The sequence below is a fragment of the Hevea brasiliensis genome, chromosome 7, assembly GCF_030052815.1.
Source record: "Hevea brasiliensis isolate MT/VB/25A 57/8 chromosome 7, ASM3005281v1, whole genome shotgun sequence".
NCBI classification, from domain to species: domain Eukaryota; kingdom Viridiplantae; phylum Streptophyta; class Magnoliopsida; order Malpighiales; family Euphorbiaceae; genus Hevea; species Hevea brasiliensis.
This window is the reverse complement of record NC_079499.1, coordinates 21480839-21494592: the sequence shown is the minus strand read 5'-3', so window position 1 is coordinate 21494592 and position 13754 is coordinate 21480839. Positions and strand designations below refer to the sequence as shown.

General features: G+C 33.4%; 1 pseudogene; it reads left to right on the top strand.

Annotated features, from left to right (window-relative positions):
- Nucleotides 1-1819: 1819 nt before the first annotated feature.
- Nucleotides 1820-13754, top strand: part of LOC110652463 (probable terpene synthase 12) — a 79156-nt pseudogene continuing 67221 nt past the window's right edge.

Here is a 13754-nt window from a genome sequence, read left to right as displayed (position 1 = left end):
AAAGAAGTCCATATTCACCGTATCCGACTAAATTTTTTTGGGACGGGATTAAATAATATATATACTCAAGTTTATAATTAATTCAAAATTGAAAACTAATATTCATATCGAGTTTAGATTTTATGTGTAATATGCTCATTATTTAAATTCATTTATATAACTTATTAATTAAATATAAAATATTTTTTATAATTTTATAAATATTATATTTCAAATAAATAAATTTAAATATTTTACAGGTTTATTAATTTTTAAATATAAATTATTAATAAAAATATATTATAAATCATTAGTAATTTAAATATAAAAAAATTAGATAAGTTTAACTAGTATTTTAGTGATAACAATCGAATTTGAGAAGAGTTCGGATAGTATAAGATAATTTTAATTAAATTTAAGATGAATTTAAATATTAGAATTAATAATTAAGTTTGAATTCGGATATAATAATTTTTACAGCTATTCTATCTATCACCATCTAAACCATTCTCAATCTTAATGATGTTATGTCGACGTGAAGTTCTAAAGTCCTACACCCACAATGTGCCGCTTCCTCTAGAACCCATGTCTCAACCATCTCGTCATTCCCCTCCTTCACAATTCGTAAAGAACTTTGCTCTTCATTCACTACCTAATTTCTCTCCTAGTCCCATCAAGAGTGCGTTAAGCATGTCTGAGATCCCTTTGAAGCAGCACTAAAGATGAGGGAAGAAATCAACTCCATTGCAATTTTAGCCTCTTCCATAAGCTACCTCAATTGATTGCTTTATTGAAATTGGAGTTGAAAGCAAATTATCATACGTGCAATAGATTGCAATTGAGAGAAAAAAAATTAAAGAAAGAAGGATTCTTATAAAGTAACGACTCCATTTTTCTTTTTCTTTTTTTTTTTATTAATTTTATGAGTTTCAAATAATAATTCAAATATAATTTTTAATATAAATAATGTACCTAAATTTTTTTAATCTTCTCTTAGCTTTAGAGATTGTCTTATTTCATTCACACAACTTTAATTTATTAAATAAAGTTGCTTAACTTCATTTTAATGGTAAAAAGGTTCCTCTCATGTCTTTTAGCTCGATTTCCTCCCTTATGTTTTTTCCCCCTCTCACTTTCTTTGTCCTTCTCATCTTTTTGTAAACTATCTCTTTTTGATCCCTCCCACATCTCTCTCCGTAAGAAACCAGCCAGAAAATTGCCATCTTTACTCCCTAAAGAAAGAGGTAAAGAGGTAAAGAGATTATTGTTTAAAGCCTTCAAGATCATTAAGAAGGTGAGAGGCAATTTATAGAAATATGAGGGGACAATAGAAGGTGAAAGAAAAGGAGAAAGAAAAGAGAGATAACAAAGAAACCAACTAAAAGAGGTGAGAGGGACCTTTTCTACCATTAATTAAATGATATAGATGGACATTATTTTAATAAATTAAAGTCAAGCAACTAAAATGAAACAACTCCAAAGTTGAGAGAGTTGATGAAATTTAATCAATAAACGTGCTACAAGGACGCTCGAAAGGCACATTAACTAAAAATGGCAAAATATAAAAAGTTAATAAATGTGTAGAATATTAATGTGATTAAATTTAAGTGGAGAGATTTAATAGAAAAAAGGTACAATAGTTTTTAGGATATGTTTTGCCTAAATTTTAGGGTAAATTATATTGACCATACCTAAATTTATATGTTATAATAGTAAGGTACTTAAAGTTAACCTTAAATCCCTAAACAATGTATTGAATGAGCATAAAATCCCTTATGACCTCCCATAAAATCCCTAAACATTCTGAGTGCCCCTTCGAGCATATTAATTGCCTGGTGAAATGGCCATTAAACTCTCTAACTTGTCCTTTTTCTACCTTATGAATCGTAATATCTCTCCACATCCACAACCAAGTGCATTTCATACTTCTAATAACATTAATGTAGAGCTCACTAGCTCAGTGAAAGCACAGATTTCTCATCCTGCAAATCAATGACGATCTGCCAATTACCAACCTACAATTTGGAGACATAGCTTTTTGCAGTCCTGAAAGAATGATAATGCAGTGAGTACATATATGTATATTAGTCTTGTTGTTGGGAAACAGAGTTAAAAAAAAAAAAAACAGGAAACAAGAAATTATCTTTAAAGAGAAATTTAAACAAATAGGTGATGGGCACAATTGTGCTGTAAAATGATGCACAACAATTTTCCTATTATTCGTGGTCTGTAACTTGCCTTTAAATAGGCTTTATATAGTAACTAAAAATGTAACAAATAAGCATAAATATTTGGCACTAACTCAATGTGCCTTGATTAAACCAGAAAACAAAAAAATAAGGAAAGAATGTAAACAAACTTAGATTGAGTCAATAAGCAATAAAAAAAATGAATTTACAGTAGTTAATTTTGAATCAATTATTCAACACTCCCCCCTTGATTCAAAATTGAACCCTCCAAGTTGATTTCTGAAGTAGACATGCTTATCACGTGGGAGAGATTTGGTGAAAATATCAGTTACTTACTCATTTGTATTGCTATACTACAATCTAATTAATCCTTCTACCATAAGATCTCGAATAAAATGAACTCAAATATCTATGTGCTTTATTCTTCCATGGTAGATTAGATTTTTTGTCATAGCAATTGCAGCTTTGTTGTCACAGAAAATTTTGGTTGCTCCCATTTGTTCTTGACAAAAATCTACAAGTATTCATTTTAGCCAAATTCCTTGATATGTCGATGATGTCATAGCTGCACATTCAGCTTCTGATGAAGATAAAGTTGTTGTACTTTGCTTCTTAGATCTCCAGGAAATAGCACCAGACCCAAGATTAAAAATGTAACTTGATGCACTTTGCCTATCCTGCAAGCATCTAGCCCAATCACTGTCGGTGAACCTAATCAACCTGAAATCTGCTACTCTTCCATACCATAACCCAAAATCAATTGTTCTGGCAACATAACATAAAACTCTTTTTGCTGCACCGATATGGTGTTTTGAAGGGTTGTGCATAAACCTGGATATTACTCTAACTGAAAAAACAATGTCTGGCCATGTATGCATTAAGTAAATTAAGCCACCAACACAACTTCTAAAGTGACTTTCATTTGCTTGTTCAGTTCCATCATCAACCTCCAACTTCTCATTTAAGTTCATAGGAGTGGCTACAATCTTGCAATTCAACATATTAAACCTTTTAAGCAAATCAATTGCATACTTCCTTTGTGACACAAAGATTCCATCTTCAACTTGCTTCACTTCTAACCTGATAAAATAGTGCAGCATCCCTAAATCTGACATTTCAAACTTTTTCTTCATGCTAAGTTAAAATTCATTAATGAGAGAGAAAGAAGAACCCATATAAATCATATCATCAATGTAAAGGTAAACAATGAGAAGATCATTTTTACCTTGTCTCTTCAAATAAAGATTGGGCTCGTTCTTATTTCTTTCAAAGCCATTATCAAGAAAGTAGAAGTCAATTTTGCTATACCATACCCATGGAGCCTGCTTCAATCCGTAAAGTGCTTTTCACAGCTTGCACACTTTCTCTTCTTGGCCTTTAACTATAAATCCTACAGGTTGAGTAACATATACCTCCTCTTACAACTCTCCATTTAAAAACGCTGATTTAACATCAAGCTGATACACTTTCCATTACAATTGTGCAGCCAATGCCAAGATGATTCTCACCGTTTCAAAATGAGCAACGGGAGAAAATGTTTCTTTGAAGTTAATACATTATTGCTATAAGTAGCTCTTTGCTACTAGTTGAGCTTTGTGCTTCTGTATACTCCGATCTGCATGATACTTAATTTTGAACACCCACTTTAGGCCAATTGCATTCTTATCATTGGGCAAATCCATTGTCGCAAGGGTTTTGCGGTCGCCGAACGATTCTCACTGAAGAGGAAAAAGTGAGGAGTCGCCACTTTAATTTTGAGGAAAATTAAAGGAAACTATTTGTAGGAATTAAAACTTATAAAACCACTTCTAAAACAGAGATTCTAGGTTCGGGGTCCGTGTACGTGTGGGGAAGGTGTTAGGAACCCCACCTCGTCCCTTAATGAGGGTAAGCAGATTTAATGATGTGCACTTTGTAATTTAAGATTGTTAATTTTGGGGTTAGTATTATGATGTTGGTCCCTATTGTTGATGAGAGGAACATTTGATATTTCACTATTTTGGGTTGCTCAGGAACACGAGTATATGGGATGACCCTTCAGTGAATTGATATTGAATTCATTTAATTTGTTATGTATTTGTTAAGTTCCTCCCTCATCGAATTAGGACTCTAATTTCGAAGAGGTGTTATTTGGTCCCTAAAGATTCATAACGAGTGAGGAGGACTCTTAACTCACACATTATGTTCCTCATCATTGGCATTCAAATAACTGAGGGTGCGGTGTGTGTAAAGGATACTTCGAGAAGCGATATGGGTATAGATTTTCATTCCTTCTAATTACGACTCTAATTCAAAAGGGATGTATTAATTAAAACCTAGAGAATTCCCTTTATTAATGAGGACTCTCAGTTAATAGAGGATGATCCCATCATCGACATAATTACCAATGAAACCTTTGCCCATGTCGTTTCATCTTAAAATAATTTATTGTTTTTGGAACTTTGATATTTTGATTAAGCCAAACTGAAGGAAGAACTCTACCTTAATAATATAAATATGAGGGCCTTGAAGAGGACTCTCCATCAGGCCTCACTATAAGATTTGGGATTCTTTGGAAGGACTCTCCTATAGACCCTTTGTTTATAATATATGATTAATTTTATAATGTAAGTATCAAGGTTAGAAAGGAAAGGACTCTCTCCTGATCTCCCCTAATTTATACAAAACATCTTTAATAGAACTTTGGGTAAGAGAATTCAGGAAAGGACTTTCTCCCGATCTCTTAAAATATTTTTATTAGAATTTTGGCGAAGAAAATTTTAGGAAAGGATTCTCTCCTAATCTCTTAAAATATTTTTGTTAGAATTTTAGCTAAGAGAATTCAGGAAAAGACTCTCTCCCGATTTCTTAAAATATTTTTATTAGAATTTTGGCTAAGAGAATTCTGGAAAGGACTCTCTCCCGATCTCTTAAAATATTTTAGAACTTTTGGCTAAGAGAATTTAGGAAAGGACTCTCTCCCAATCTCTTTTGGTTAAGAACTCAGGAAGGACTCTCTCTCGGTCTTTCTGATATAGTATCGGACACTTTATAAAAGGTTAAGTTACAGGAATTCCAAGAATGGACTCTCTTCTGAACTCCCTATTTTGAAAAGTGAATTTAAAAGTCGAGAATGTTGATCTGAACTCTTCGTCGATGTCCCACGTAATTCCTCGATCCTTACGCTATCCGAACTCCTTTGTTTCCACCCCTATAGCTTATTGTCTGAACTTTTCTATTCTGGGTTTTGTGTCTTATGATCTGAGTTTGTCTTAATTTTTTGATCTTATAGCTTATCGTCCGGGCTTGCCTTGATTTTTCTTTTTAATCTCATAATTTACTTATTCGGGCTAATCTCGGTTTCCGACCTTATAACTCATCCAAACCTTTTACATCGATCTGGAATACATCTATTTTTCTAATTATTTTCCTTATTTATTCGGATTGAAAATTTCCAAGTCGTCACTTTTATCCATGCTCCTTACGGTATTTATGAAGTGTTAGTGACCCGAACTTTCACTCTCATACGAAATAAAAAGAATTAAAAGTAATGATAACTATAAGACTTGTGAATGATAGGAGGCCAAAGATAATATTTATGACACAAGTCAAACTTGATATGACCCTATTCTGAAAACTCGGTGTGACAAGGCACCTTAAGAACTCATGTTATGAACACAAACTAGTGATATTTAGAGATTGACAAGTTAAATACTTACCTGTAGAGAGCTGAAATAATGGATGAATCAATACCGATGCTCTGCGAACTCTGGAGCTACTATAGCTGAGATGACGGAGTGACTTTGAGCTGCCGAAGGAGATGACAGTGAGGCCTTAATGACGAACTGTGATTGGGCTTTCAAGATGGTGCACGATTACTAAGGGTATGGATTGCAAGACCTATAGCTTTAGTGAAAAGATCATTTAGAAAACTTGTTTCTAAAGTCTCTAGGAATTTCAAGAGCTTCAGAATGAAGGGCAATAAAACTATATCGAAATTCAGAGGTTTTCTGATGATAATTGCTTTCCCCCACTACAGTATTACCTGCAGGTATTTATAGGGAATGGATACTCAAAATAGAGGGTTAGGATTCCAGTAGGAAGAGATAGAGGGCTCGGATTTAAAAGGACATGATTCGACGTCTTAGAATTAAAGAGAATCAAGATTGAGGGTTAGGATTTGGTTCAGAATCTCTGTCCTTTCATTCTTTAATCCAACGATCAGGGGTCTTACCTTTCAAAATTAATCCAAGGGCTAGGAACAAAAAGTGCCAAATCTGTTATTTACTTTTGATCCGAGGGCCTCAAATCCATCCTTACAATTATGATCAATGGTGTAAGTTGAGATGTACTGGGCTGCTTTAACCATTTGAAATCTGACGGCGAAGAGTCCATCCTTACAAATGAAATGGGGCGTGAAGGCTAAATCGTACCCAAAATGCTTTAACTGACTAAGATCTGACGGTAGGGGAATTATTCTTATGAATTAAGGGTTATGATTAAAAGTGATTCGACTCCCTAGGCCCTCTAATCTCTATAAGTGATTCCTCGGTCTACCCTACCTCTCATCATGATTGACTGATCTGAGGCTTGTTATTCATATCTCTATCCATTTTCCTACATCCGATCTTTTCTAGCTTCCCAATCTCTTCCTATTCCCTGATTCTTTCTTGTCTTTCCTCTGCATCTGACCTGTATTGGTCAAAGCAATAAATTCTTCAATTACTGATGAGCCGCTTCGAGTTCTATAGGCATTAAATGTCAAGGCCCTATATAAATGAGGGACGGGAGCCTGTCATTTTCACACTTACACTCTTCTCTCTCTGGCTAATTTCCCCATGCGCTACTTCTCCGATTCTAACTTTTTCGGCAAGAATTGTAACACTCTCACTGTAGCAATTTTGTACATTCTACTATTTCGATGACCGGTGTTGGTCTGGATAGCTAGAACGCCTGGAAAAATATTTAGACTAGAGTGAGGAGTCATAAATAACTCAAATAAGTGTAAGAAAAATTAAGAAAAAATTTTAGAAATAAAATACAACCAAGTTAAATGAGCCGGTGCCCTAGCGATGGGTAACCCAGTGGGAAGTTGCAGTTTTCATAGCTAGAAGCCCTAAACCAGGGAGAAAATTCATGAAATAATTTTTGAGACTCTAGAGAAGAGTCATTGAGGTTTCTATGGCATTAGAATGCCAAGAAAATGCTTAGAAAAAATTTTCAATCGGTACAGACAATTTTAGTCTGTTAAGCCAAATGGACAACATTTTGGTTATTTCATCTTCAGAGATGATTTTTGACCAACTTGTCCAGTTAAATAAATAATTATTATCACATAAAATATGAATAAATATTGCTAAAAATTAAATTGAAAATGAGTAGAAAAGAAAAAAAATAAATTAAATGGGAAATATGACATCACTTGATGTCATTAGTTAGGTCTCACCCAATCACCTTGCAACAAGCTACTAAAAACCAATTAAAAAGGAGATAAATGAGACAAATTGACAAACAAATCTGCATCTTCACTATAGGCAGCCGTAACATGATAAAAAGAGAAAGAGAGAAGAGAGAAACCTCCATTGGAGCACATTTCAAGCTTGTGTTTTACCCCCAAAACCACCTCAAAACCCTAGCTTCCCTTCACAAAAATTCATCTTCACACCTAGAGCAAGCTTTGGACAGCAAAAAGAAAGGAAGAAAGTAAAGTTTTGAAGTCTTAGAAGTGACTCCATTCAAGGTTAGTGCTAAATCTCTTACTTTTCTCCTTACGTTTTTTATTTGAATTTTGAGTTAAGTTAGAAAATGGAGAAAATTTGAAGAAAATATGCATGTTAGGAACATTCTAATTTTTGGCAGCCATGGGGGAAGGTTGAGAATTGTTGATTTGATTGAATTAAGTTGCTTGGGAATGATGTTTGATAACCATATTAGAGTTAGATGTTGATTTGTATATGTTAGATGAAGTGATGGATTGTTAGGTTTAGGGTTTGTGATGAATTGAGGATTATTGTATTTTAATATTAAGTGGAGTTTTAATGGTCAATTAGTGACCATTTGGCTGAGTATAATGAGGAATTGAAGTGAATTGTGCCATGAGAATTGAGGTTGGGTGTATTGCCTTGAGTGGCCCTGCAAGTCTAGATGTGAGTCCAGTATGTTTGGGCAGCTATAACTTGAGTTGTGTAGGTTCAATTGGTGCATGGACAATTGGATATGAAACTAGACACATAATAGAACAACTTTGGTGAAGAAACCCTGCTCAGAAAACCAAACCAAGTTGACCTAAAAATTACCCTAATCCGGGTGACCAACATGCTGTCCCTAGAAAATGACTAAATGAATAGTATTTGTTCAAATGGTCATAACTTAGAGTAGAAAAGTTTAATTGATCTGAAATTTTACCAATAGTAAGTTGAGACATAGACCTACAACTTTCATGAAGAACACAAACTCAAATTCTGAACCTAAATAATTCAAATTACTAGTCTAATTTAGGACACTAAATCTGGAAGAACCAAATTGCCCAGAAATTCTAGGTACAGGTCACTCCGGTCAGTTATGGTAAAATGACCATAACTTGAGCTAAAAAACTCCAAATGGAGTGATTCAAAAAGAGAATTAAAGAAGACACAATAAAGAACAACTTTGATGAAGAAAAGTTAGCCTTGTTTCCACTGTAAAATTATCCAATGGAACAGTAAACTTAGGTAATCAAAACTGAAAATTTAGAAATGCATCTAGGGGACTTTAAATTGCAATTGGCAATTAATACTAGCAAATGTAAAACTCAAAATGTGGGATCTTGGTGTAATTAGAATTAACATATCCATTAAGTATGAAAAAGTCAATATTTTGGTTGACTAGTAAGGTGAATAGTAATCAAAATGATTAGCAAACTAAGATAAAAACCTAGAACCAATTCTAAGCTTAAATGCTTAGAATTGTATGACAAATGTGGACTATGAATCCTAGTCAAAATTGTTAAAGGGAAATTAAGGCCATAAATTTGAAATCAATGAAATGTTCATGGATTGCTTGAAATATGAAAAGTAAGTCAACTAATTGATGTGAATAGATAGTTAGGGCTTATATGCCAATTACAAATAGAATTCATAAAATGTTAGTAATTCAACTTGAAATATAAAATTTGTAATTACATAAGTGGATTTTTGAATGTATAAATGAGAAAGGAAAAATGTTTTGAATAGAATGGTACATGTGAACCATTGTTTTGAATTATGATCTATATGAATAAATAATGAATGAATAAATGAACCATATTAATATTTGAGACATTAGTTCTCATTATTGTAGGAAGGAAAAGTACTTTGAGTACAATGGTTATGCCTGTATTCATGGCTTTATGCCTGTATTCATAGCTTTATGCTCGATTATGTGTTATCATGGCTTTTTAGCCATACTGACTGCATACGTGGTTGACGTTCTGCGTCCCATGGTATAACGGCCCGAGGCATCGCGGTGTCCAATGCCAACGACCCGTTATCCAGTTTAGTCAGTCTGTCGTAGGTTACTTGGGCAGTATAATTTATTAAAATAAGTTATGAATATTAGCAATTAAAAATGCTAGAAAGTAAATAAATGAGAAGAAGTTCTGAAATAAATTAGATTAGCCCCAAAAATTTGTTCCTTAGAATGATTTGAAGTAAATTAAACTAGTTCTAAAAATTTTAAATATTACGAAATGATTGTAAACAACTTAGAAAGTATCAAGAAAGTAATAAAAAAACTAGTAGAAGAATTATAACTTAAATAATATTACAAATGTGATTTTCATAAGAATATAAGTATAAGTATAAATTTTAGATTTATTTGTACATTATATAAATGATTATTGTAAACTTATGAAAGAAGTGATTTTAGAGAGCAACATAAATGACGAAATATATATTGTATGGAAAATTTCATATGAACCCAGTAAAATTCTTGAGTATAGAAAATATGCTCTAATTATTTTTATTTGTATACATTATTTCTTGTTATATTATTGCACCACTAAGCAGCAATGCTTAGCGCGATGGATTTATTTCCTCGCGCAAGTATTGAAGTTAAAGCCCAGCAAATACCAAACAGAGATTTTTGAATTCTGATCTGCAGAGTGTTCAAGGTTGTCACCTCCTCAGCAATACATGTAGATAGAGCCCATATAGATTATATTATATATTTTGTACATTATAATTAGTTATTATTTATAATGTAAACTATGAATTGTATGTTAAAATATAGATTATGGAACTGTAATTAATTTGTAGATCATGTAAATTATGAAATTATGTAAGTATTTTGTAAATTATATAAATTAAGGAAATTTGAAAATTTTGCTTATATAATTTGAAAATGTTTACATATGAATTGAGTATGAATAGATTCGTACAAATTAGTATGTGAATTACAAGAATTGAATGTGAGATGAATATGATGAGCATGAATGATATTTTTATTGTAAAATATTATTGAAAATTTCAAGCAGGTGAATAGTAAAATACGTCAACTGATAATAAAATAGGGGAAACTCCACTGGTTTCTCCGTAGAAAAATAATTAATATTTAAATATAACGAGATCAAATTATTAAAGCAATAAAGTAAGATAAGATAGGGTGCTCCAACACCGAATGTAGCACACTTTGCTCTGTTACACTATAGTCGGGTGAGAGGTATTATAAGAATTCTCACCATGACGATTGCTTCGATCTTTTTTCGATCATTTTCTTTGCCCATCACCTGAAAATGGATGATTCTGGCAATCAGAGAATTATGAGAGTGTCATTTTATGACGTCGAGAGAACCGATTAATTTACTAATCAGGGTCCAAACTGACTACCATGCCGGTCTCCAATCGGTTTACCAGTATGATCTCCGAACCGATCTCGGACAAAGGTACTGCAAATTTCAATCTTGATGTCAGTGATCGCCTCTTGAAGTTCATTTGGCTCCCAACCATGTCGGGGGCCCCAATTGCTACTCAGTTCTGGTCGATGACATCGATGATGACACCGAGCTTCCCGTAGTCTTTGCCATAGCTGACGAGAGCTACCCTTTCGATCTCGATGTATCTCTTGAATGGAATCTTGGAATTAAGAGCGGTCTGATCCGTAGGAGCAAGATAGGTAGAATGTAGTGTAGGGATATTTGTAATTACTGATCTTAAGAGATTGCCCAAATGATGTAACCTGATCTTTTGGAAATGAAATGAAATCTTATTTATTCAAAATTGATTCAATTTATTCTTCTTTTTATTATTGCATTGATTATTTTTTCGATCTCTGATGACTGTGTTCGATCTGATCCCTCATCGAATCCCCATCCTACGAATCCCTTTGGCTCAAAACCTTGTTCTATCGAATATATGTGTAACACCCCCGTTGCATAGCCTGGTATATTTCACTGTTCCGGTGACCGGTGTCGGTCCGGACAATTAATGGGATTAGGGCCACACTTAAGACAACTTGAGAAGCCATAAACACAAATAATTAATAATGTTTAATTAGTTAACTATAAATAAGAAAAACAGAACATAAGAGTTAAACGAGCTGAGAGTCACAGCGATGAGTGACCTCCTCGGGAACGACTGCGAAGTCGTTTTAAACTCAAATTTCGAACCGTAAAAAGTGACGTTGTGGTCCTTAGGACCCTTATGAACACAGTGGAAAAGAGAAAATCATGAAAAAGAACTATTAAGCCAGTCAAATAATTAGGTCAGGGAGCTGGAAGAAATATGAAATTATTTGCAAACCGGGATGAACAGGCGAGGGGCAATTTGGTCAATTGACTCCGAGACCTGACTCCTGACCTAACTGTCAAATAAAATTGAAGAAAAGAAAATTTTAGAATCGAGAATTAAATTAAAGAACTAATAGAAAAAAATAAATAGAAAAAAAAAAAAAGAAAAAAGGAAAGAAGATGGAAAAGTCAAAGGTGATGACATCATGCATGATGTCATAAACAAATTAATTAAATTATTTATTAAATTAGATTTTTAATGGTCTTCCATAGAAAAATAAATAAAAGCAAACAAAAGAAAAGAAAAATAGAAAATCCCTTCTTCTCCTCCCTTGGTTGCCGCCTCACCATCACCACATATCCTCCATGGAATTTTCTTCCATTAAGCTTACACTAAGCTTAATTTTTCCTTACTCAACCTTAATAAATCCTATAAAAACTCTACTAAAGCTTGTTATTATTACTTAAGAAGGAGATTACAAGAAGAAAAAAAGAAGCAAAAGATAGGGTTTTGAAGATTAAGTTGAGGTTAGTATGTTAACCCTTTTTTTTATTCATTTAAATACATAATTAGTTGTGAAAATGAGCATGGAACTTGATTAAATGAAACAAATATGGGGGAAGGACAAACTGAATTTTTGGCCAGCTTGAGGGGAGTATGAAATTGAATGGTTTGATGCTTTAGAATCAGTTTAAAAGCTTTGATTAGTTGAATGGTTAAGACTAAGTGCACTACTTGTGATTAAATGCATGAGATGGAGGAGTTAGGGTTTGAAGGTTAGGGTTTGTGAACCAAAATTTGGAGAAATGCATAAATGGCATGTTTGACCTATTGTGAAGTGAAATAATGGTCAATTATGACCAAATAAGTTGTGTGGGAATGATAAGAAATTAAGTTAAATTCGGAGGTAAATGGTCATGCTGCTGGCAGCATGACCAAACCTACTTTGAAGGATCAAAACTCAAATTTTACAAGTCCAATTGATATGCCACCAATTGGGGATGAAAATAGACATAAAATAGCACAATTTTCATTAAGGAACCATGGCCAAAAACTGACCAAAACTTAGTGAACCAATTGACCAAAATGAAATGAGAGCAGGCTGCCACTGTACAAACTGACCAAATGAACAGTAACTGTTCATTTGGTCATAACTCGAGCTAGGAAGGTCAAATTGACCTGAAATTTTACCAAAAATTAGATAAGATATAGACCTAAAACTTTTATGAAGAACACCATCCCAAATTATGCCATTAACCTAGTCAAATTATTGAGCAAAGTGGAGTTACTGTACCTGCGATTCTGCAGAATTGCCATTGAGCAGTAAAGTTCCAATGGCTATAACTCTCTCTAGATAACTCCGATTTAGGCGATTCTTAAACCGATGGAAACCTAAGACATAGTAGAACATTTCATATGAAGAAAGTTAGACCAAATTATGAACTTAACTTGATCAAATTACTGAACAAAGTTGGACCAAAAATCTGCCAGAACCAAAATCTCAGCATGAACAGTGCACGTGAACAGTAATTATATTTTGGCCATAACTTGAGCTACAAAACTCCGATTGGAGTGATCCAAAAATAAGAACACACTTAAGACAATAAGGAACATTTTCTATGAAGGAAGTTTTGCCAAATTCCAACAGTAGATTGACCAATGGAACAGTGCAACTTTGGAGCACCAAAACCGAAAATTGGCAATTTTGCCAAAATGACCTAAGCTTTGAGAAAATAACCAAAACCAACAAGTTTAATGACCAAAATGTGGTATGTGGGTGAAGTTGGAGTTCCCATACCTATTAAGCCTTAAAAAGTCAACCATTTGACTTGAATAGTATAGTGAATAGTAACCCGAAACACAA